The sequence below is a fragment of the Vicugna pacos genome, chromosome 2, assembly GCF_048564905.1.
Source record: "Vicugna pacos chromosome 2, VicPac4, whole genome shotgun sequence".
In the NCBI taxonomy this organism is placed as follows: domain Eukaryota; kingdom Metazoa; phylum Chordata; class Mammalia; order Artiodactyla; family Camelidae; genus Vicugna; species Vicugna pacos.
The window spans coordinates 20,467,778-20,490,172 of NC_132988.1; the positions used below are offsets into that span (position 1 = coordinate 20,467,778).

Genomic DNA, 22,395 nt, shown 5'->3' on the forward strand with positions numbered 1-22,395 from the left:
AAATATAAAATTTGTTTTGACTTGAAATTTTAGCAACATAGCATTGAAATCAGGACAGAAATTCATAAAAGTAACACAGAGTAGCAGTTGCTTTTAGAGTTTACTGATGCATTTTATTGCTGAATCTATCAAAGTGTCTACAGAAATAAATTCGAGTGAAGTTTCTCAGGGCTGGACTGTGAGAAGGAAGAGAGACATCAAAAACAGAAGCGGGGGCATTTGCTTCTGAAACTGATTCCGTTCTTCTACGTAACTGTGTTAATGTCATTTAGGAACAAGACTGCCTAAAATTGTCAGAAAGCTCTACCGTGAGCCACTTGATAATAACTGTTAAATGATATCAATTTATGATAAAATCAGAGAATGCAAAGTATGCAGAAATCATGGGATTGGGACAGTAGAGGAGTAGAAAGAGTATGAGATTTAGAGACATGGCTGAGCTCGAAGCCGGGCCCTTCTATTGCCTCGCAGGATGGCTGGTTACTCTGAGACTCCAGCTTCTTATCTGTGAAATGGGGGTGACAGTGGAGCCATCTTACAGCCTTGGCACATGAGTCACTAATGTGAGATGTTTATAACAGTTCCTGACAAATAGTAAGTGCTCCGTGAACGTTAACTGTAGTTTTTACTATTTTTTCCTTTTATTGATTAGCTCCTCTGGCCTTAGGTCATTTGATGTTGATTTTTGTTGTTCCCAAGTGAGAATTAGACGAATTAGACCCAACTTGTCTGCAAACAGTATCTGATGCAAAGCAGGTGCCCATCCGGCTTGTCACCTATTATTAAAATTATCATCGCCATCAGTATTATTATTTCCCATTTCATCCAACTAGACTGTCTTTCATTTAGAATTTAAATGGCTCTGCAGTAGTATATTCTGCATTTTTCTTTATGTTCCTGATCCATTTTCATGAGGCTGGAGGTACGGCCATGGAAACCAATTAGCACTTCTTTAGTCTGCATTATTCAGAAGATGTCGTATTTGTCAGATTGCAAATTAGAGTTTTCAGCCGCTGAAGGGACAACACGTACTCAGAGTACACTTCAATAGCTCCTCCGTTTGTATAGAAAAGCCTGAGATCTTTCCTCTTTTAAAATGCAAATCACATAAAGTTAATATCTGTACACAAAGACCTACCTGCTTAAGAAGTTGGAGAGCTAATTTAGCTTTGAAGATAATTTGCAGGAATGATTAGGCCTGCAAGGAATTAGAATTGACCTGAAAATTTTGTATTGGATTTGCTCATATTTACCAAAGTCACTTTCATCATTATTACCCTGTATTTCTGCTTCTGTGGACACATTTATATCAGCTTTTTCCAAGCAGTGTTATTTGGAACATTGGTAACCCTTCAGCTTTTAGTATGATTTCTTTGAATAAAGAAGCTTTATTTCAAGTAAATTGGAAAATGCTATATTTAAGAAAAAAGTGAAATGGGTTACCTTATTGTGGAACTTCTTAGAGCCTCCATTAGTCCTCCAGGCCTTGTGGGACCTTCCAAGGAAGCATGGCCTAGAGCTTTTCCCAAATTAATTTGAACACAAGAAGCTTTCTTCATGGAGCCCCTATTAACAGCGCATCAGCCACTGTGTGTCAAGAAAAACAGCAACATAGTTGAGAAAATGCTGATTTGGGACAACAAAAACAAGCAAGCATTTTCCAGAGAAATACACAAAGGACCCTGTATATGAATTCATCCACTTTTCCCAAAGTGAACATTTTTTCTAACACGCACCTCTGTAGGCAGGTGTGTGTTCTTCATCCAAAGGAACAGCCACTCCTGCACACACACAGCCTCCACCTCCATGCGCTGTGCTCCGATCCGCATGCAGTCAGCCACCCTGATTTCCCCCACCCCCTCTTGCCAACCTTTGCTAACCCTGTGGCATTTTACACCCAGGGCATGACCTATATAGGCACCGATTTGTGAAGCTGGTACAGAATGTGTGGGAAGGGGAAAAAGGAGTGACAAAATACCTGATCTCTCATTACGTTCATCGACAGATTCTTTTTAAGCTTGCGTAAGTGGACACACATTTACTTTCACAATTACCTAAAATTATAACTACCCAAACTGAACTTAGGTCTTCCCCTGAAAGCTCTGCCTTTTGGTGCTGGTCCTTTCTTGGTTAAACTAAGAACCATCAGGTACCCTAACTGTAGCCCAAGCTGGAAATCTCAGCATTATTTTCACCTCATCCCTTCTACAATTCTCATCTGATTATGCTCTTTTCCTGCCTTCATCTTTATATTTCTTCCTGTCTCCACCCCAAAATGAGCATGAACATGAAAATAAATGTGCAAAAGCCCTCAGCCAAGATACACAAGATAGTAAGTCTGCTTTTTCAGCTTCATCTGCAGCCACACGCATCACCCTTGACACTGATCACCACTTCCTTTGTCATTTATAGTGGCTTATGTGCATGTAACACTTTCTAAAGGTGGAGTCAGAGTCTGTATTTTTTTTGGAAACTCCTCCAGGTTTTGAGCTCAGTTTCAACTTCAGCCAACAAGACTGCACAATAGTGTTTGTACATGGAGATGGTGTGCGCGTTGGACTCTTTCCAACACTGGTGTCCTATTGTCTTCCCTCCAGTTTTTGGTATTTCTTGCCCGGGATGGTCTTACCCATCTGAAGCCCCTGGTATTCTCTGAATTTACTCTTATTAGGAACTGAGAGGCAGTAGTCTCCAGGCATGTCAGTGAAGAGGTCTGGTCACCATCCCCAACCAGGCTCCTCAATTTCCTATGACCAAACTGACCATTTTCCTATCGTTAGGTTTTTGAGGGGTCCCTGAAGAAGCAGGTCAGAACTCACTGTTCCTGCCCCAGCTAACACAGGCTGAATGATCTCTGGAAGGTCACTATTCTCAACTGTTCCCATTGAGGTTTGGCTTTGTTTTTCTGTTTGCACATTGTCAGTTCCACTTGATATATATGAGTGTGCTGGGCCGGAGGTACCCCCCTTGAGGAACTACAGAAAGTTGCTGCCCCTTAACAATGTATTCCCCCAATGTATTGTATTGGCTCTAGCCTAGGATTCTCCACCCTAGTCCGTTAAGTGAAATTCACTGATGCCTGCTGTTCTGTGAAATAGCATGGCTGGCTCATAGTAAAAGTGTGTTTGAAGAATTTGTTTGCAGTAAGACTTCAGTAGATAAGGAATGGAGTCAGGAAAAGGAAGACAAATATAGTTTTATTAGTGGAAGATAGGGAAAACTAGAAAATACACGAAGTCATATGGTAAAAGATTTTAAGAAGGCAGAAGAAAAGGATGAGGTCAGAGCTAAAAAGATGTAGAGTAAGAGTGAGGAAAGAAGAGAACAGACACAATTATTTGCTCCACTTAATTACTTTTAATACCAATATAAGCAAATTGTTTTTCTCAAGGCAGTGCTACAAAGGGGTTGGCTGCTTCTAACAGTGGGCCCAGCCTATTTTGAGGGTGATCCATTGGGTGCCTTGATCAATGTACTCAAACTCATTGGAATTTGATAGAAAAAAAATTAGGCAATTAAAGGTTCTTTGATAGAAAAAAAATTAGGCAATTAAGGCACTGGTAAGTTTGCTGCGTCATGAGACAGCTGCCATCTTACATAGAAAGTAAGTTTAAAAATTAACTGAAATCATTGAATGAAGGTTTAACTGAATCTGATTTAAGTGTTACTGTATACATATTACATTATTACAGGCAAATGAAATGACCAAATTTGCTTGTAGATACATACTTCTTTCTGATGTTCGCACATGTACATTGGAAAGTAAACAAACACATTTCTTTAGAACTTAATATAAAGATTGATTAAGAACAAATTTAAGGTGCTAGAATAAACTTGGTCTAATCCTCATCCGTCCGTCAAAGACCAGAGTAGAAAAGTTGAGTTTAATTTTATTTTTATCTTCCTCGACATCGATGAAATCTCTCTAATTCAAAGCAGCTTTAAAAGTTTCAATCTTAAACTTAGAAATAGTGTATAGTGGGGATTATGTTTCTCTTATCTAGAATCAAACTGAAGATTTTCCAGGGACCTCCACGGTAAATAGGAGAGACAGTCGCTAACAGTTTTGGGGTTTCCTTGTTTGCTGGGCAGACTGCCAACTAACACTAAATTTCTCGGCTATTGAGACTTAACTGTGGTACCGGTAAGCATGAATTGCTTCTGTGACCAGAAGATATAGCTTTTAACGCACTTTAAGGATCAGTCTGTGATTGTAACACTGGACGAGGTTACAGTTTCATTACTGTCACCAAGAGTTGAGTTACTTCAAATTTCTTCATCTGTCTACGGATGATAATAATGCCACTGAGATGAGCTTAAATTATGGGTTCATAAGATAGATTTTAATAAAAGGATCTCTTTATACTTTAATAGGGAAAAAAACGTTTTCTCCCTACCTCTTGTTTCATGCCATCTCTTCTTCCTTTCAACTTCCCCTAGTCCTTGAAACAAATACTATTCGAGTGATGTTACCTTTCCCACCAAGTTCATTTGAAAAATATATTGAGACAATAAAGGCTATGTGAAGGTTCCACAGAGGGGAGAAAAGGTGAAAAACACACACAATTGTTTCCATAGTATTTGCTATGAAATTGTACCACTTTTTCAGAGATTGTGTTTGTAAATTCAAAAAAGTTTGTGAGTTCAAAAAAGCTAGCAGGAGCATGATGAGGCAGCAAAACTTGCTGCGTTTTAAAGCTAAAGTGAACAAAAAATGGGAACACGTGTATTCTGGAGAGTGTTTTTCCTTCTTTACACCCTACAAGCCCATTCCGCAATGAAAGTTTCTCAGGCTTTTCACCTAACGCCTTCCCCATAGAGAGATGGAGACAGAAAGGATGACTGAAGAGTTTCCAAGGGATAAGGAGATTTTCCTTCTGGAACTAGTTTTAAGAATAGAATCCTGGGCAACTCTGAAACTAGAGGAGAGGCTGAGAATGGAGGACAAGCAACATTTTGTAACAACAGATGAATACTTATTCTGGGAAAGCCTTTCCCCTCCTGTTTTTGTCATGCATATTAATACTCAGAGCATAAAGCTGACGTGTGAGCCTCCAATGCAGGCAGTAGGATGGCCATGTAGATTACCTCCCATGTTAGCTGGGACTGGAAACCAAGTCACGTCACTTCTAAGTAAAATTGTGGTCCAAGTTCTGTCATTAACTGAACATGTAGCTTCAAGAAGTAGCTTTTTTTGTGTGCTTCAATTTTATCATCTCAAAAATGAAGAATTTGGATTCTGTGATGAGCTGTGAGGTCCGTAGGGGTAGAAGCCCGAGGACTGTCTCCATCTGTGACTTACTTAATAGAGGAACAGGGTCAGGGAGGTGGGGGTGGGGGGAGACTGTGGGCAGGGGGAGGTAAGGAGGTCATTTTTCATTACTTAGAGTGCCCAACTAGTGAATTATACAAGGAAAAGTATTGGTTTTTATTGGATAACCTCCATGTTCCTGGAAAACAGTCCTTCCAGGACCAGCTTTAACTGGGAAGTCTAGAAACAGAGGTACCGCTTGGAGTTCTGAGGGCACCTCACCATCCTCATCTATGATTGGGAGTAAGAGGACCTCACAAGGTTAACATTGCGGTTTTTAAAAAGTAATACATGCAATGCAATTAAAATAGTGCCTGGTGCATAGCACTCCTCCCCAAAGCAAGCAAGCAAGCATCTGTCATCATCATAAACCCTAGTCTCATAACCCTAAGCCTGAATAGCTTTTTCTTTTTTCAAAAATGAGTATCCAGCAACTGCTGACTGTTAATTCCTGTTGCCTCTGGTCGTGTGTTTCCTCCATCTATGGCCAGCCTGGTCCGGTCGGTGATCGATCAGTGCCAGTCTCGTTGGGAAAGTGACAAACAAGCAAAAACTTGAAGGAGAAATTAACCATGTTTTAAAATTCATTGATAAAAGGGTATTTTAAAAAGTATCTGCTCAATGCTCTCAATAAAGTTGTGCAGCACGTTAATTTATTAAACAATAGCAGGACGCAGAAGAGAGACTCTAATGTTAAAAACATAATAGCTTAAATAAAAACCACACTGCGAATAAGAAATAATAATTTGATTCTGCAGAAAACTTAATCAGCATAAAGGAAAAACACTCCTGTGTGTTTTTCATTTATGACTCACACAGAATACTTCACCTCTGACACTTTTGGTCACCAAATGTGTGGGATTTTCCCCACACCAGGCAACTCTCTGTGATGCCAACTGCATGTCCCACAATTCAACTTAATTCTGAAACTAACCAGGCTTAGTGCAGACCCCACAAGTTTAGGGCTCAGCCCCATAAGACTGCCCCCCACTTCAGATGCCAGTCATAGGTAAGTAGTAGGTCCCCAGGTTACCCACAACCTCTGTTCGACTTGATTACATATCAGAACTTCCCATGACTCTGTCCTTGGATTCAGTCATTTTCTAGAACACTTCACAGAACTCCAGGAAGCACTTACTTACGTTTACCAGTTTATTGTATACTAAAGGATATCGTAAAGAATACAGATGAACAGCCAGATAAAGAGATCCATAGGGCAAGGTCTGGAAGGGTCCTGAGAGCAGGAGCTTCTGTCCCTGTGAAGTTGGGAGGCACTACGTTCCCAGTACATGAATGCTTTCACCAACCCAGGAGCTCTCTGAACCCTGTAATTTGAGACTTTTATGCAGGGTTCATCATATAGGTATGATCGAGCATTCGCTCTATTTCCAGCCCCTCTCCCCTTCGACGAAGGCAAAGTGTGGAGCTGAAAGTTCCAAGCTGCCAATCCTGTCTTGGTCTTTCTGGTGACCATCCCCCATCCAGAAGCCCACCAACCATGGACTCATTTGAACAAAAAATACTCTTATCATCCTGGAAAGTCCAAGCGACTTAGGAGATCTGTGTCAGGAACCAGGGTCAAAGCCCAACACTGAGCACAAATGATTCTCCTAGTGCACTTATCACTTGGGGAATTATAAGGATTTTAGGAGTTCTGTGCCAAGAACTGGGATGAGAGACCTCTCTCTATGTATATTTTTCTATTATTTCACAATCAGTAAGGCAAAGGATAAACCCAAGCAATATTCCAAATTTTAAAACACTAGTAATAATTGTGTCCCCTCACTTTTCCACTGCTTCCACCATCAAGTACCACCTCCAACAAAATAGTGGTTACTGAATGTTTGCACAGAATGTCTTGTTTAAGCTTCAAAATATTTTATAAGGTGAAAGTATTATTGTCGCCATTTTATAAATGAGAAACTTAAGCTTAAAAGTGTTAAGTAAATTGTCCAATACCATATTGCTAGTAAGTTTCAGAAAAAAACAGTGAATAAGAGAGAAAAGAATTCATAGGCGCAACAATTTATAGGTTTGCAATAATGGACTTATTTAAAGGAAGAGATGCCAGAGTCGGTAATCAAAGTCGGATTAAGATAAAACTTTCCTGAGAGCCGCAAGTGTAATTCAAGTGAGTTTGCTGTGTTTGAAACAAAAAGTAATGAACAATGACCAGTGTTAAGTTATATTCTAGTAGTTTTTAAAGTTTTAAGTTTTAAGAGTGCAATGGACTGAATGTTTGTATCCCCACAACTGCATCTGTTGAAGCCCCGAACTCCATGGGGATGGTATTTGGAGATGGGGTCTTTGGGAAGTAACTGAGGTGAGATGGGTTCATACGGGTGGGGCCCTCACAATGGGATTAGTGCTCCTCTAAGATGAGACCCCAGGGAGTTTGTGTGCGCTCTCTCTGCCATGTGAGGGCGCAGGGAGAAGGCAGCTGACTGCAAGTCAGGAAGAGATTTCTCACCAGAATCTGGCCATGCTGGCACCCTGATCATGGGCTTCTGGAAACATTTTCTATTTAAACTGCCCAGACCATGGTATCTTAGAACAGCCTGAGCAGGCTAAGGCAAAGAGGGATTCGGTTCCGATAGAGTTCTTTGAATATACTTTAAAGTCATATCCCCGGTAGATTAACTGTGTTTTCTTTGTTGTCATCATTAAAAATTATATTATAAAAGTTATCACCATTGCTGTACATCTGTAGTGAGCCATAGACACGAATCTCTGCTTCTCTGCTTCAAGGAATAGGGTTATTAAAATTGTCAAGAATAAGGCCTATTTCAAAAGATACCAAATGAACTTTACAAGAAGGTAAAACTGATTGTTGTGCTTGGAAATGGTTAGCAACGCAGGATAAAAATAAGTACCCTACACTTAGATGTGGGATGATGGTCCGTGTAACCAGAAGAGACGTCATTTGTCAGGTTGCTTATGACTGCATTAAAGAGGCTGAGCTGGTCTGTGTAACTTATATTCATGAGCTCTCAAAGTATGGGGTGGAAGTATTTTTGCATCTGGATGCAGTTCACACCGGAACTACCCCTGGAAATAAAGTTTGGGGCGCTCTGAAGGGAGCTGCGGAAAGAAGATTTTCCATCCCTCACAGAACCGAACAATTACTTGATTATGGTTCAGAAAGCAGGGAATTCGAGGCAGAATTACTTTGGAAGCACATCATGAATCAAAACATTGCAGATTGTACATGGAAGGAAATGTGATGCTTAAAAGAGACAGTTCTCTCAGTACATAAAGGAGGCAACTCCAGGCACAGAGGGGGTGTACAAGGAAGTCCATGCCGCCGTATGAGAGGATCTAATCTCTGAGAAGACACCTAAGGAAAAAGCTAAAAAGAAGGGCTAGGATTATCCCCAAAAGTCTCTTGCTCAGAAGACAGATCAAGTAGAGCAGAGCTTTGGCGTGGGCTCGGGAGAGTTGAACCAGAACACCACAACTGTATGAAGATTTTTCAGATAAGGATAATCAACTTACTGACCAAGAAGCTAAAAATAAATACGTTTAAGACTTAACCATAATTTCATCTTTTGGTTTTCAGAAATAATTTTAAAAAAAGCAGATGTGGGCTTCTGGTTTCTGCTATTCTTAAATATCTGCACTGCTGATGACCTGTGAGGTGACCTTGAGCCGTCCTCTTAAACAATCCGGGCCTCGGTGTCGACAAAATGAATTGGGTGATGTTTAAGGTTATTTTCTGCTCTAAGCATTCTGATTTTCTTCAATCCTAATGCTGAGTTCTGAGGACCTTATCTTAGAATAAAAGAGAAAACAGCTGCATTCAGGGTTATTTAAAGCTAGTGAAACTTATTTGGAACACAGACTTCAATTCAGTTCTCAAATATTTACCGAAGGGTATATAGCGCTCACTCTTGAATTGAAAATTTTAATCCTGTGACTTTTCATTTTTACTGCCTTTCTGCTTCCTGTTAGAATTTCAGTCTGCCAGAGACCAAACGCCATTTGTTTTCTTACATGGATTTTTAAAAAAGATGTGATATGACCTTTTAATTCCTCATTGATAGTCTTTCTTAGAATCAGAAATCTTAAAATAATGTTTTAAAAGGGAGATATTCAGATAACAAGTAATGGCTTTCTCATGCACTTTATGTTGAAAAACAGGTGCAGGACATTCGATTTATTCCTGCTGATCTTCAGAATCTATTTAGCATGAATAAAAGCAGTATACTGTATCCATACAGCAGGGTATCTTGAACTTTGCTTTAACTACTTTTCTTCCTTTTAACAAAAGAAGTTCTGTAGAAATCTGTATTGTTCTATCTAGACTGATTTAACTGTGAATCAGTCACATTTTGACCTCAAAAATAATTACCAGATGATTTAGTAATGCGTTGTTTAAGACTATGTAGTAGAACAAGTTAAAAATCAGAAAATGGGAAATTTCAGATCTTCAGAGTATTTTTAAATTACTGCTGCCCTGTCTGCCCATGCATATTTTGCCTAGCTAAACAGTTTCCTTATTGTGGCAGGAACTGTTACTCATTCTCGGGTTACTGGTCACCACGCAGAAGCCCTGTGTTCCAAGGTCACCCTTCATCCACATGGCTGCTCATCATTTTACCTGTTAGTCCACTCCCTACTATGGCTCTGATGCCCTCTGCTCCCCAGCTTTATTCTGATCCCTGAGGTCCTTCCTCAGCCTTGACCCCTATCCTCATTCATTTCTCTTTGTTTAACTGGAAGCTGGCTCTCTCCTCTGCAGCCCCTCCAAGTGGCTGCCGTTCATACCTGCTGCGGGATGAACCTTCTCTGAAAACTCCCCGGAATTGAGGCATATGGCTTCTGACATACCACTGGGTCCTCAGCATTACTAGGGTGGGCCTCCCCTCATTTCATGAAGATCTTAACTTGCAGTTCACTGTGTCTCTTCAGCATTATTCCTCCTGTACATTTTGGGATTCAGTGGACACCACAGATGATCATTGGTCTTTCAGGCTTTTCTCTGTCCTACCTCAGCAACCCACTCCTGTGGTCATCCCCTTGGTCTTGTCGTTAATCCCACCCCGACCCAGAGTCTTAACTTTAAGTTCATATTTAAGTATTCTACTTTCTGATTTCCATCTCCTATGTTTCCAGTATACTCCTTCTAGTTGCTCTTTGACTGCACCAACTCATTGACTGCAAAGTCATGTTTCTACCCGCCCATCCTCCTCACCCATATCCACTCTTCTTTTCTTATCCATTTGAGATTCCATGGTCCATCACTGAGAAGTCACAATTTCTTCTCATACGTCCTCAACTCCTGTGCCCCTTTTACTGTACTCCTTGAGCAAAGTATAGGTAGATTGAAAGATAGGTAGGTAGGTAGGTAGGTAGGTAGGTAGATAGATAGATAAAGTAAAAATAAATGCTACAACAAAAACTGTGATCAAATACAACATTTCGTTCACCTCCTCCATACTTGAGTCTCTGTAGCAGTGTGGGCTAGGAAAACCTGACTTCCATGAGGCCAGGTTTCAGCTGGGTTCCTGCCGTAACTTCATGGGTATCCTCACTGGTACTCTACAGTCCTACTATATTTCCCCGGTCCATTTGCTCTCCCACTTTCCTGGACTGTTATTCTACAACTCTTTGTTCCCAGAACCTCCAAAATATCCCCCCCTCTCCCTCATTCTCTGCTGATGTATCTGGTTTCTGTTTCACTGAGAAGAGGAATTTGACAATTTCCCACGCTGTATTTATCAACCTACCAGCATCCACTCTGCCTTCCTTCCTGTTACTATAGATAAAGTCAGCTTCATGTCTCAAGTCATCTCCACTGTTCTTTTAGATTCTGTCTCTTCTCACTTGTCCTAGAACATTACTCCAGCAATTATCCCCTTTCACTCTTGTATCGTAAATTACTCCGGCTCTGCTAGATCATGTCTGTTAACACAAACATACTACTGAATCTCCCGCATCGCCTTCTAACTTATGCTTCATTTCCCTGTTCTTTACAGGAGAGCCACTTTGAGAGCTGTGTCTACTTTGCCTCTTCTGATTGTCTTTTGAACCCATTCTCATCCGGCTTTCATCCCCAACACTCTACCTAAACAGCTACTGTCACTATCAGGGATGAATGGCTTCTACATTGCCAAATCCCAGGGACAGTTCTCAGTGTTCCTTTTCCTTGGTGTATCTGCACGATGGGTCATTCCCTCCTTAAAACACATTCCTCACTTGGTATCTGAAATACCAGACTTTTTTTCCCCTTCCTTCCTCCAGGAAGCTGGCTGTCCCTCTTCCATTTCTTCTGCAGGTTGTTTATCACCTTGACCTCTAAATGTCAAAGTGGCCCGTATCTCAGCTTAGGAATGTTTCTCTTCTCACCCTTCATTCGCTCACTTCCATCCAGCCTCGGAGCTTTTAATATCATCTGTATCATGATGTTTCCCATATTTTGGTCTCTAGCCTTGACTGATGCCTTGAGCTCCAGACTCTTATATCCAAACACCCAAAGACATCTTTACTTGAACTTGAAATGTCTCAAATACAAAATGTTCAAAACTGAGCTCCTCGCTCTTGCCTGCTGCCCACTTCTTCCCCTAAAATCCTTTTATCCTCACAGTCTTCCCATCTCAGGAAACTGCAATTCCACCCCTTCCTTTGTTCAGGTGATAATCTCTATAGTCTCTGATAACTCTTTTTCTTATCTCTATATCCAACCAATCACAAGACCTTGTTAGTTCCACCTTCAAAATCAAACTGGAATCTGACACATCTCAACTTCACCCTGATTTTTTTGTGTCATCTTCATGCTTCTCTCTTTGCTCCCTTACAGTCTATTCTCTGCCGTACAGCCCAAATTCTCACTTTAAAACCTGTGTCTATTCAGAGTCTTTTGTTGGTCTGCTACCTCACTCAGAGTAAGAAGCAAAGTTTTGACAGTGGCCTTTAAAGCTCTAGGTTATCTCATTCACCACTACTTGTGGTTGGCAGAATGTTAAGATGTCCCTTAAGATTCCCACCTCCCTGATATAAACGTCCTGCAGCATCCCATCCCCTTGAGTGTGGTTAGGACCTGTGAATATATGATGGGGTAATCACTGCCTTTATTAAGTTATTCCATATCCCAAAGGTGATGGGACAGTCACTCCTGTAACCAAGATACCATCTCAGCAGACTAGAGAGAGAAATTCTCCTGATAGCCTTGAAAAAGCCAACAGTCATCTTGTGTGTGGTAAAAATCGGAGGGTGGCCTCTAAGAGCTGAGCATCATCTCGGTTGATCACTAGCATGAAAACGAGGACCCTAGTCACACGGCCATAAGGAAATAAATTCTACCAACAACCTGAATGAGCCAGCAGAGGATTCTTCCCTAGGTAGATTCTTCCCTAAACCCTCCATGTGGGAGTGCAGCTCAGCCTTCATCTTGGCTTTAGCCCTGAGTAGAGGACTTAGCGTGGCTTTTGATCTGTAGAAACGATGAGGTAGTAAATGGGTGTTGTTTTAAGTTAGTGGGTTTGTGGTCATTCATTATGCAGTGATATAAAATTAATACATACCTCTCTGACTTAGACTTCTAGTACTTTCTCCCTATCTACCCAGCTTCAGCCACCATGGGGTCTTGGCTCTTCCTTGAACACGGGGACCATGTTCCACTGTAAGACCTTTAGACCATCTGGTTCTTCTACCTTCAGACATCTTCCCTTAAGAAAGATATGTGGCTCACTTCCTTGTGTCCTTTAGGTGTGTGTTCAAATGGCATTTTCTGGTTTTTGACCACCTTATTTTTGTATTTCTGTGGAAATTCATGATTTGGGAAACTCTTTTTTCATTAAAAATATTGTCACATTAGAGGAGGATAAAATATTTTTTAAATTATAAAATTTTGTAACTCAATATCTGAAGAATTTAAAACAAATCTAAATGTGATTAAGCAGAAAAATATAGGCACTTGTCATTGCTTGGTTTCAGAGTGTATGCCTCATTGTACGATTTAAAGCTTAATGAATTTCTTACCACCCAGGTTTGAAATACATTATATTCTAAAGTTATGTTCATACCTTATATAACTTTGACCTTTTAATGCTAGCTTACAAAAAGTCTCTTTGCACTGTTTCCTACTATTAAGAAACTGACATAAAACCCACAAGCACAAAACTTCTAATAAATATATGTAATTCAAAATTTGAATATTAAATATTGACCCATCACTCTGATCCTGATTATTTAATAATTGAATCCTTTAATTCTCTATGCCTGTTATCTCTGGAATGTTTTTTCAAAGTAGCTTTGAGTATTTTGATCGGTTTTGTGACATTTACAAACCATTGTTGTAAAGAATTTCTGCTGTAGGAACATGTCCATTTTAGTAAGAAAAAAAATTTTGCCTAGCTGTCTATCCCAGTTGTTTGGTTTTTAAAATGTCTATGCTTTTTGCTTTTAAAAAAATGTCCGCATTAAGTCAGGTTTCCCAGCAATCTATACAACCTCCTGTAAAACCTTTCTTGCTACTTTTCCCTTCCTCTTCCAGTGGTCTCGGCTTAATATGTAGAGTGCTTTTTTCCTTTCAATCTTTTTCTTTCTCTTAATAATTCAAACTAATAAATATAATAAAATAAACTAACTCAATAGGAAGCCTTAGCAATAGTTTCTCTTTTGTAAATCTAAACATGAGTAAATTCAGACAGTGGGTGGCCAGTTGATCTATCCCATGAACAGGAGCCATTGGCTTGGGAAATTCATTGCACTGCCTGCCAGAGCATTTTTTTCTCCATTCGCTGATGAAATACCTACCATTTTTCAGGTGGAGAAGTTTCCTTCCTCTCACATACGACATTTCTGTGTCAGCAGATATTTTGAAAGCATAGAGCGTGGTATAAAGTGACACTTTGACTCAAATAAATGTTGCCAGAAGTTAGATTTTGTTTGCATGGAAGGGAATAGCCATTTAGTAATGCGGTTTTGTATTCACAGACTAAATGGCTATTAGTTTGCTATTAATTCATTATCACAGAAAATGGATATATCCTTTCTCATTTGTTCTATTTTATAAACATTCCGTAAAATTGACTTTTTATTGTGTATAGTTCTATGAATTTTAACAATGTGTAGATTCTTGTAACCACCACCACAGTCAGGATACAGAACTATTTCATGACCATAGAGGAATCTCCCTCCCTCTGTCCCTTTGATTCATGCCTCCACCCATGCCAACCTCTGGCAACCACCATCTATCTGTGTTCTCCATCACCATACCTTTTACTTTTTGAGAAAGTCATTGAATCATAAAGTACAGATCCTTTTGAGACTGGCTTCATTTATTCAGTCTAATGCCTGTGCAGTTCATCAAGGTATTGTGCATATCAACAGCAGTTGTTTTTTTCATTGCTGAGTAGTAGTTCATGATGGGGTGCTACCACAGTTTATTGAACTGTCCATAGTAAAGTATATTTTGGTTCTTCCCAGTTTTGAGTGATTATGAGTGGAGCTACTAAAATATTCATGTGCAGGTTTTCCTGTGACCCTAAGTTTTCATGTCTTTAGGGTAAATACCTAGGATTGGAATTTCTGAGTCATATGGCAAGTATGTGTTGAACTCTGTAAGAAACTGCTGCACTGTTTCCCCCACCAGCAGCGTACAAGAGTTTCAGTGGCTCTGCCCCCTCACCAGCCATTCTAAGGTATAGAATGACATCTCATAGTGCTTTTAATTTTCATTTTTCTAACACCCAGTTTTCCACGGGCCATTTGTTATCTGTATATCCTCTTCTTGAGACACGTCTGTTCAACTTGTTTCCCTGTTTATTTATTATGTTGTTCATTTTCTTGCTGTTGAGTTTTGAGGGCTCTTTATGTATTTGGGATGCAAATTCTGTCAGATACATGATTTGCAGATGTTTTCTTTCCAGTCAGTAGCTTGTCTTTTCATTCATGTGACAGTGTCTTTCACAGAGCAAATCTGTCAATTTTGATGAAGTTCAGTGTACCAAGTTTTTTCTTCTTTAGATGGTGCATATTTAAGAACACTTTGACTTAGCCAGTTCATGAAGACTTTTCTCATATGTCTTTTTTTTTTTACGTTTTCTATTTTTATGTTTTACATTTAGGTCAATGAGCCATTTTAATTTTTGTTTCAGTTGAGAAGTTTAAGTAGACTTTCATTTTTTCCCTAAGTGGATGTCTGATTGTTCCAGAACCATTTGTTGAAAGGACTATTCTTTATCTAGTGCATTGACTGTAACTTTGTCAAAACACTTGGCCACATAGTTTCTGTACTCTGTTTCATTTATCAATATATCTGTCTCTTTGCCAATACCATACAGTTTTGATTACTATAAATTTAAAATAAGTCTTTAAACCAGTAGATACAATTTCTCGATGCTTGTTCTTATTTCTCAAAAGTACGTGGGCCATTCTAGTAACTATGCTTTTGATAACTTTTTGAGTCAGCTTATCAGTATCTACAAAAAATGTTGTTGGAATTTTAATTGGTATTGTCTTAAATCTGTAGGTCATTTTGGGGAGAATTGACATCTTTATAAAGTCAAGTCTTCCAATATATGAACACAGTATGTCTCACCATTTATTTAGACCTTTTTGTGATTTCTTCCATCATCATTTGTAGTTTTCAGCATATAGATCTTAGACATTTTTATTGGATGTATACTTAAGTACTTTATTTGTTTTGGACTTATTATAAATGATAGATATGTGTGTGTGTGTGTGTGTGTGTATAAAATTTCAGTTCCTAATTGTTAACTGCCACATATTTGTATGTTGACAGGGTGTCCTGTGAAAACTTGTCATTTCAATACCATTTCAATATCACTTCTGTTTGCAAAACTTTTGTAATGTTATTTGTTCCTGTCCTTCAAGTTTGCCACCCAGGTGACAGTCTAGGAGCTGGAGTGTGGTGTAGTCCATAATTATTTCTCAAAGTGTCTCATACGCTATTTAGATCCATGCACGCACAGCTTGGGGTAAGCCCAGAAGTTCATGAACAACATTAAGAAGTTCCTTCCTGAGCCTCTTCCTCTTCCTCTCCCCCTGGAACATTCCTATCTCCTGTGGCTTCCTTTTTTGAACTTCACCCAGAAAGCTGGGGTTTTATTTTCCCTTCTCTGTCACTCAGTTGCACCCCCTTCTGGAAAGAGCAGAGAGAGATGAAAAGTAAAGGGCAAGGGCGTTCACCCCATACCCTTGGGCTCACGGCTCCAATCAGAGAGGAAACTTTCCCTTCCTCGTAATTTTAGGCGCCTGCAGGTCCTCCGCGCTGCCACTTTTGCTGCTGCCACCACTGGGTTACGTGGGAGCTGGGACACAAGAGAGTGGGAAAAAGAAAAGGGATTTCATCATTCTTCTGAGTGTTAGGAGACCTCTGCTCTGCTCTCTGAGCCAGGGCTAGAGGGCTTCTCCTGGGGCTTTCTCTGCCTACAGTATGAGCATCTCTGGGCTTGGAGCTGTGCTGGGTCTAGATCATGAGATACCAGAGGGGGAAAATGCTAAAGTAATGCTGGTTCATCAGTGATAGGTAAGCTTCTGATCTTCTTCCCCAGTAAGCCTGGCGCTGTTTACTTTAAGTCCTCGAATAGCTGCTCTGAGTGTTCTGTCCAGGTTTTATAGTTTCATTCGATAGGTACAAGAGAGTAGTGTGCTTCCTTTGTCTCACTTGCAGCATCTGGTCTACCAATGTGTAGCTCGTGGTTTCCTAATAATTTTCATGTAATTTTGGTTGTCTGTGAGTCCCAACAGGGACATCTGCAAGATGGCGACCTGGTTTTCTCACCTTGCTGTTAGGATATTTCTTACATTCAAAGGGATAGTTTATACTTTACATTTAGTATTGAAATCAGGTTTCCCAATGTAACTCACTGTATGTGTATCTTTCATAGAGTCACGGGAGGGAAAGATGTCCTTAGCTTATTTGTGTTAGGGGAATCACTCATCTTTGGATACCACTGTTTTCAGCAGTAAAGAGAAATCCACACGCCAATTAGTCTGAAAAATGGATAGTCTACGTATCTACGATGGGCTCTTGAAGTTCTGTGGCTCGGAATTGTGTAACAGTCGTACTCATTACCATACACAAAAGTATTTTTATATTTTAACTTAAGATCTTTTATTTTTGGACACATACGTCTTATAAGAAGGATGGTTTACTACTTTCATATTTTGTAGCTGGTAAATCTTAATAGAGGCTGAGTTGCCTTCTCACAAACACATAGGTGTTTACAATAAAGAGCCAGCACCGTAACAAGGACATTGTCACTCAAAGTTCACGTTCCACTAAACCATACTCCATTATTTAATGGCGTGTGAAGACAAGGGTCAGTTTGAAGCAAAAATACTGAGCTGTCCCTAGCCCTTGACAAGTCCTGATATAAGGTCTTGAGAGACAGGCTACACTGCAGACTCTCTGGGCAGGCTTTGGGCACTGTCTAAAGGATTTTGACAGAGGAAGGAAAGTAAAATGTGACAGTGGGGCTGTAAGAGGAAAGCTCGACATGGACGGGATGGCAGAGGAAGATACTGGAAGATGGGAGGTAGTTTCTTGAAGTGTAATGAAAGAGAGTTGATGAGAATAATTGGATGTTGCTGTTGGGAAGAGACACATGTAAGAGACATTATTGAGGAAGAATCACTATGACTTTGTGCCTTATTGCACGGTAAGGGCAAAGCACAGGTAGAAATGAAATGTTCTGTGGTTTTGATCTTGAGGAATGATACGCTACTGATGTAAATGGGTTGAAGTTTGAGTTGAGGTTTCAAGCCTATCGAATGTAAAATGATACCAGGACAAAAGGAATTTGCAGTTCTTGGTCAGGAAGTCAGGTCAGAGCAGGGAGTATGGAATTGTGGTGGATCCTCATAGACAGGGTAACTGAATCCCACAATAGTGGAAGGAATTTCTAAAGGCAAGCTTGTAACAAGAAAGGAGGAAAACATCAAAGGCAAAACCTTGAGTGTGTAAGCTGCAATTTTAAGAGCTACCGAAAGGTTTTATTTGAGGATTAGTTTGAATGTATTCTGTGACTTCTGGTATTTGTGAATTTCAGCCAGAGTGGAGGCACATTTAGTCATATCTGCTTACATAGAACTCTCACTTCTGTGAGACCCAAGTAAATCTAGCACTGCTAGATAAGAGTTTTCACCAGAAAGATAGTCAGGGCACACTCGCTCACTGACTCCATTTGCTTACCTATGGCCTTCGTTTATTTTTCTGTCCAGGTGAGATTTTCATTTCCCAGCTACATGTCTAGACGGATTAAATGCAAGGCACGTCTCACGGATGACGGTTCCTGTGCATAGCACCAAGGCTGCTTTATATTTGCAAAGACTGACAGTGCTAATGACGCTTTTTTCCTTGGATGTTTACAGAGTCATGTGTATCTCTGTGGCATTTCCAAAATAGGGGAGTTATTTACATGTTTCTGTTTAACATTTCCGTAGGATAATTTTTTTCTTTTTGTCTTCTAAGGGTGGTACAATAGGTGGTGAAGAGTTTAGAGGAAAAGCGTCATTGAATTGAAGACTGTTTCATATCCCCTTTCCCTCAGTCTTCCAAAAATATTTAAATATTTCAGCATGTGAAATTGAATATTTCACTAGGAAGCATTATGAGAGTTATGTTAAAGGAGGATTTTGAAAAATCCCAATCACTAATGTATTATGCATACTGAAAACCTAATTGATAAGGAAGTGTTGATTTGTGTTGCTGAAATTTCCCCTCCTCTGTCTTCCATCTTGTTGGCATGGTTAAATATTTAAGTGTATCTGCTGAGAGAAATAGGAACTTGATGTTGTGTTGAAATAACATAGCTGCCAAGAATTATTCATCTTTTACTTCTCTTATAATAATTCTGTGAATTAAGCAGTGGGTAATGACCTGACAAGAGACTGAGATGACATGGTTTTCTTTTTCACTCTCTCTTCTTCATATAGATTGAGATAGTTATTTATAGCTGCAGCCTGTTCCTTGTGCCATATAAATTGCTAGGAAATTGTATGAAGATCACTTTTGTTTGGTTCCATCAAATTTGTATCCTTGTGAAAATACCAAGTGCCATAATGGTAATAATATATGTATATATATATACACGTTGGATACTATAAGAAAAACTAGCCTTTGTATTTGACTGTAAGTGTTAAGTGACTTTTCAGGTTTGGCACGCATTTGGTTTGTTTGGTTTGTTTGGGGGAAGGGTTGGACGGGAAGGTGGGGAGTGACGAGGACAATCTGCCTGTGACTTTTCCCAAAGCTGTGTCCGCCCACGATAGTCTAGGATGCCTATGATGGAACCAAGTGATTGAATTCTAGCCTCGTCAGAGCAGGAAGTTTGAGCACTGATATCATAGCTATCAGAGATCACCTCTTTGTTTTGCAGTACAGGAAACTGAAATCCAGAGACCTGAAGCAGTACGTCGTTGGTCACATAGCTAGTGAGCAGCTGAGCTGGACATTGTGCTTTGGTTTCTTGATTCCTAGCCTGGAATTCTCTTCAGTATGTCTGCCATGCAGATCTGAAGAATTTCCATTAAACAAAAGTCAGTAGGATTTTGCTGATTAATAAGGGTGAAGTAATGATTAGTAGCCTCCTGAACCTGATGGGTGATAAATTGAAAACATAATTCATGCTTTAAGAATGAATTTTTTTGCTAAATTTTTATGAAACCACCTTTGAAACAGCCTTTACAAACATGAAATAGATATTTCAGTTGTGACTCTCCTGATTGAAGAGAGGTGTTGAATATCCATACTTTGTGTGTAGTAAATTGTATAGAATACATTGGAAACTGCTTCTATGTCTCATGTTCCAGTTCACGGACAGGATGAACAATGCTTTTGGGTGTCTCGGGATCAATTCTTCAGTTTATTACCTGCGTTCCCCATTCCATCTCCCACAAATCTCAGATGAAGACGCACGCTTCAGGGTACTCACAGCTTCTTACGCAAAATGGTTTTGGTGGGGGAGGTTTTAGAATCCCTTTAGTGTCCCTTAATCTCATGTGACACAGAGACACGAAGTGAGCAAATGCTGTTGAAAAATGGCACAGATAGACTTGCTTGAATCAGGGTTGCCACAAGCCATCAATTTGGAAAAAAAAAAACACAATTATCTGTGAAGCTCAACAAAGCAAAACACAATAAAGCAAGATATGCCTGTATTTTAAAAGTAGCCAGGTAATTTTTAAAGGGAATAAATAAAGCTATAGTTCTGAAGCTTACTCCTTTATTCCCATGGTGCATTCCTTACTCATCTGACTCTGGCACTTTAAAAGGTTCACTTGCATTGTCATCAGCTATAGACTTGTGTTCTTTGCACTACTAGAATGTAAGCTTTATACCATCATCTGTCATCACTAAGTCTTTGTATCTCTAATGAGCACATACTTGCTCTTGAAATGCATGTGCTATGAAATCCTGTAATCTTTTACAATAGTCTTAGATGTCCATTTTAGTAAAATTTCTGAAGAGAATCAAATTAAATACATTATATTCATGACAATAGCAATTTGGTTGATACTGCTCCTACTACTACGAGGATGAAGAGAAGGAGGAGAAGGAAGAAGCACTTGTCTTATGCAAAACGTTGTGCTGAGAACTTTACATAAATCATGTCACAATTTAATCCTTACAATGAAATTATCATCTGTGTCTTACAAAGTTTCACATGGTTAAATTTCTTATCCAAGGTCATGAAGCTAGCAGATAGCTCAAACTCCTGAGTTCACACTTTTAATTATTATTGCATATATTGGCTTATTAACCAGTCTTGGCTGTGAGAAGCTTATTCTCTGTTTCAAATCATGACTTTTTTTGGTTTAGTTCGATGAAAATATTTAGGAATTTGTACCTAGAAATTAAGCTTGTATACCGAGAAATTAAGCTAGCTCAGTTTGCACAAGCCAGAAGTTTAAACAATTCCTATGAGGAAAAAAAAAAAGATGTCTTTAATTGTTATTGATGATCAATTTGGGGGAAAAAGAAATCTGCAGATTTCTAGAAAAAACTACGAGTGGTGACAGTGAGGGCTTTTACTAAACTCTTTATTTAACTGTCGAGTATTGAAGAATTGTACACAGATATGTCACACTGTGATTTATGACAAGTTATTATGTCATTTTCAAGTGGGAAAATGGTATAATTAATTATTAAAACCATTCGAGAATTGGAGCTAATATAGTTGTTTTTTTTTTTACAAAATCATAGATTATATTATTATCTGTATAGACATATTCTTTGTAATGAATGCTTAAGTTTTCTATATTAATTTCAAATAATTGAGTCAGTATTATAAAAATCACCAAGAAGCTTTATATTTTATTAATATTAATAAACTAGTTAAATCACTTTTAGTTTTCTATGTACATAATCTTTATTTTATTACATTATGACATTAGCTACGTGTATGTTATCAGAATTTTTCTATTTCGGTTTTCTTAAAAGCATAATTCAAAAGATACGTTTCAATTTATACGTTTTATGTTTTGAGGAAAACTTCCTGTGATCTGGTAACAACTGGATTTCCTTTTCGCCTAACTTATTCATTATTTTAATTAGCATTTTGGTAAACTACTTATACTAATTTTCCTATTCCTCTTTTCTGACACCTCTAATAAAAATAGTGACATTCTGAAGGAATTGGTTGAAAGAAAGACACTATTTGTGTTCATATTAAAGTTAAAAACAAATTTAAAAGATGACTAAATAAAGAAGATGAAGTGTCACCGAACTGATATTAGTCAGTTAGGCTTGGGTGGAAGCTTTGGTAACACCTCATGCTGAGGGGAGGTCTGCCACCCATCTTCAAAATACGTTTCAAGGGAAAAACATCCTTATGTATCACAGTGTTCCCATGATATGATGCCACCACTTATTCTGTATATTTTCTTGCCCAGAAAAGAAAATTTGAGAATCTTAAAGGATGGGTGGTTGTTAATTTTATTTTTAATTTTAATTATTGTCAACCATAACATTTGTATGTTGATGACAGTAATGATGATGAAAATCTTAATAATAAAATTATCATTATCATTAAGTAGGGATGAGCTGTTCAGTAGCCAACAGACTCAAAGAAGATACAAACCTGGGTTTCTGGTTTCGCCAATTTGCTTTCATG

The 22,395-nt window shown here is 39.0% G+C and overlaps 1 protein-coding gene across 5 annotated transcripts in view; it reads left to right on the forward strand.

Moving 5' to 3' along the window:
- Window positions 1-22,395, forward strand: part of INPP4B (inositol polyphosphate-4-phosphatase type II B) — a 659,032-nt gene that overhangs the window by 450,076 nt on the left and 186,561 nt on the right. The gene's annotated exons all lie outside the window — the stretch shown is intronic.